Raw genomic sequence first — 3,533 nt, 5'->3', positions numbered from 1 at the left:
GTCTCTCATGATGCTAACCTCTGATCTCAGTCGCCGGCTGATGCTGTTTAATGATTTGCTCGGTGAAAAGCCCATCAGGATCTGGTGTAAACACTGAGTGATTGATCAAACTCTATAGCTGATGTAGAGGAGTCAGTCTGTGTTTGTTCAGCTGTCTGCTGCTGTGGTGTTATTTCATCTGATGCTTATGAATTTATGATTGTGAAGAGCCAGATAAGACGTCTGTAATAGATGCGTGTGTGACGGTCACATGCACTTATTTCTCTTCTACAGCCCCACATTACCAATCGCAGTGATGAACGATTGAATGATGCCACATTAGTGTCACACTAGAGACCCGAGCCGTATCTACAGACCAGAAGATACGGAGATGTGAGGATGACTTTGGTTTGAGGAGAGAAACACGCTGGAAATCACCTGGAACATCCTGACATTATGACCGACGCTTCTCAACAAACAAACCCAGCAGATTTTCTGCAGAAAATGTCGAAATCTAGTTTCAACCGTGATTATAATGATTGAGCAAGAGTTACTGAGAACCTGGTTTTACTTTCTGTGTGTGTGCGTGTGTGTGTGTGAGTGACTTTGTGTGTGTGTTTGAGTGACTTTGTGTGTGTGTGTGTGTGTGTGAGTGAGTGAGTGTGTGTGTGTGAGTGTGTGTGTGAGTGAGTGAGTGAGTGTGTGTTTGAGTTAGTGAGTGTGTGTGTTTGAGTGACTTTGTGTGTTTGTGTGTGTGTATGAGTGAGAGTTTCAGGAGGGAAGGCAACAGGAAGAATGAACAAAAGGAGTAAGATTTCACTGTGTGTGTGTGTGTGTGTGTGTGTGTGTGTGTGTGGAGGACTGGAAGAAACGAGGTAATGTTGTCATATGGTTCTTGCACAAATTGAATTTTAGTTCTTTATATAGCATCTCAGAGTTTGTCATGTGTAACGATGAGTTCTGCTTAGTCAGGAATGCTTACTCAGACCACAGCCCAGGAATAACCATTATATACTATATAAAACACACTTTACATTTATTCATTTATATCATCTAAATAAAAATAATAGGAGCATAAATGATAAATATGTATTTATGCATTTATTTATATTTGTTAATATATATATATTTTTAATTTATGATTAAACACATAAGACGTTTTCACCTTCAAACTGTTGCTTCCAGCTAAAATCCATAATGCATAATATGATAATCCATAATATAATATATAATAACACTTTCTCCAGTGAAAAAGTCCATCAAAATCCAGCCACATATTTGTTTAGAGCTGTTTAGACGCTGCTTAATCTGTGCAGATTTCTCTCCTGATTCAGACCAGAACACTTTTTCACTGGAGGAAGCGTTATTATGGATTATGGACTCAATGTATTTTAGTTAAAAACATCTTAATGATGGATTAGTTTCATCTTTTGTCTTCTCCAGATGTTAACTGATGGACTGGAGTGCTGTGGATTACTTGTGGATTATTGTGATGTTTTTATCAGCTGTTTGGACTCTCTGTCACGGGCAGGGTGTACTAGAGACCAGGCATGAAGACGAAGATGACGAATAAACGGATATTTAATAACTTTACAACAGGGAATTCAGACAGGGTAGACATCCACATTCAGGGTAACATTCACAATAACCGACAAACTCGAATACCAGAGACAGGAACAGATATAGGGCAGATAACGAGGGGCAGACAGGTGAGCACAATGAGGTGATTAACTAATAACGATGGGATGGTGACAGGGGAAGGCAAAGGGCTGGCAGGCAGACATGACAGGTGGAGGCTCCAGCAGAGGACGGATATCCGGGAGGAGGCTCCGGCAGAGGACGACGGCGAGATCCTCCACGGGGCAGATGGTGAGTGGCGACCCGTTTCTCGCCAGAGTCCACTCCACGAAGGCGGCAAATTTCTCCCGAGGACCATCTTCGGACGACCTCGCTCTGCACTCCGCGTTCAGACTTGCCTCATAGAAAGCGCAGAGCGCGTCGTCCGGATAGCTGGTGACATTAGTGACCATCAGAAACAGTCTGGTATGGTCCTCGAGAGTCCTGCCCTCCTGCTCCAGCAGGAGAAGGAGGAATTCGGGGCGCGTGAAGGGATCCATGGGGTAAACACAACGGAAAGAAAAACACTGAGGAAAAACCCGAAAAACAAACGGAGGGGAGAACACGGAAGTTAAACTGTTTTTGAGGTCGGTTATTCTGTCACGGGCAGGGTGTACTAGAGACCAGGCATAAAGACGAAGATGACGAATAAACGGATATTTAATGACTTTACAACAGGGAATCAGACAGGGTAGACATCCACATTCAGGGTAACATTCACAATAACCGACAAACTCGAATACCAGAGACAGGAACAGATATAGGGCAGATAACGAGGGGCAGACAGGTGAGCACAATGAGGTGATTAACTAATAACGAGAACAGGAACAACCAAATAAGGACACAGAGGGAGAAACCACAATCAACAGTCCACAGGGGTGTGACACTCTCATTCTGACAACACCCATTCACTGCAGAGCATCCATTGCTGAGACACTGATGCAATGCTACATTTCTCCAAAACTGATGAAGAAACAAACTCATCCTAATCTCGGATGGCCTGAGGGTGAGCACATTTTCAGCACATCTTCATTTTTGGATGAACTGTTGCTTTAATGGCGCTCTGAGCTCAGAGTAATAAAACTGTCCTCCGGCTGCTGTTTGAGTTTGTATTGGGTCTGTCCAAACACAGCTGATGCAGTGGTGTGTCCCGGACGATTCGGGGCAGTGTTATGATCTGCCCTTCTCCACCCTCAGGGGTTTGGACTGATCAATAAACACTTGGACAGCTGGGTCACAAGATGACCTCACATTCCCTCACAGACGGCCGTTCCCCACCCAAACACAGCAGCGCATTAATATTTATGAGACTTCAGCATGTGTTCAGAAAGAGATGTTGAGAGATCGAGAGTTTGCACAGTGTTTGTTATCAGAATCAAGATTACATTCGTCTGGCCAGATAGAAAACCAAACAAACGTGGCTTAACAACCACCAAAACAAACACTCGTCTGCTTGACATGCTTTACTCAGGTCAAACCGTGCAATCGCTCAAATATATGAAGTTACTTTTACCTGCACTTACACCAGTGATGTGTTTTAGCAACAAAACAACTCTGGCGTCATGTGTTTTACACACTGGAGTTCAGTTTGAACCATTTGTGGTTGTTGGTACACTCAAAAAATATTTAGGCCTAAACTTAGGATTTATGTATTTGAATTGTATAAATTCCCATGCATTAGAAATAAACAAACTAATAAACTTAATGTGATGTATATCTGTCAGTCAAAGATAAATGAAACGGGTCACATTTCTGTCATAAACTGAATATGTTTTAAATGCACAATAACCAGGTGTATATATTTAGCATCAATAAATCCAGTTGGTTTCATTTGCATGTATTTTAATTTTTTGAATATTGTTAGTTCCACAGCTAGTCATATTTTAACCATGTTTATACTTTTGAACTGAATACATTTTATTTGTTTTTCACACTGA

Source organism: Sinocyclocheilus rhinocerous, unplaced genomic scaffold, assembly GCF_001515625.1.
Source record: "Sinocyclocheilus rhinocerous isolate Xijiao unplaced genomic scaffold, SAMN03320098_v1.1 scaffold2213, whole genome shotgun sequence".
Taxonomy (NCBI): Eukaryota; Metazoa; Chordata; class Actinopteri; order Cypriniformes; family Cyprinidae; genus Sinocyclocheilus; species Sinocyclocheilus rhinocerous.
This window is presented reverse-complemented; position numbering follows the sequence as displayed.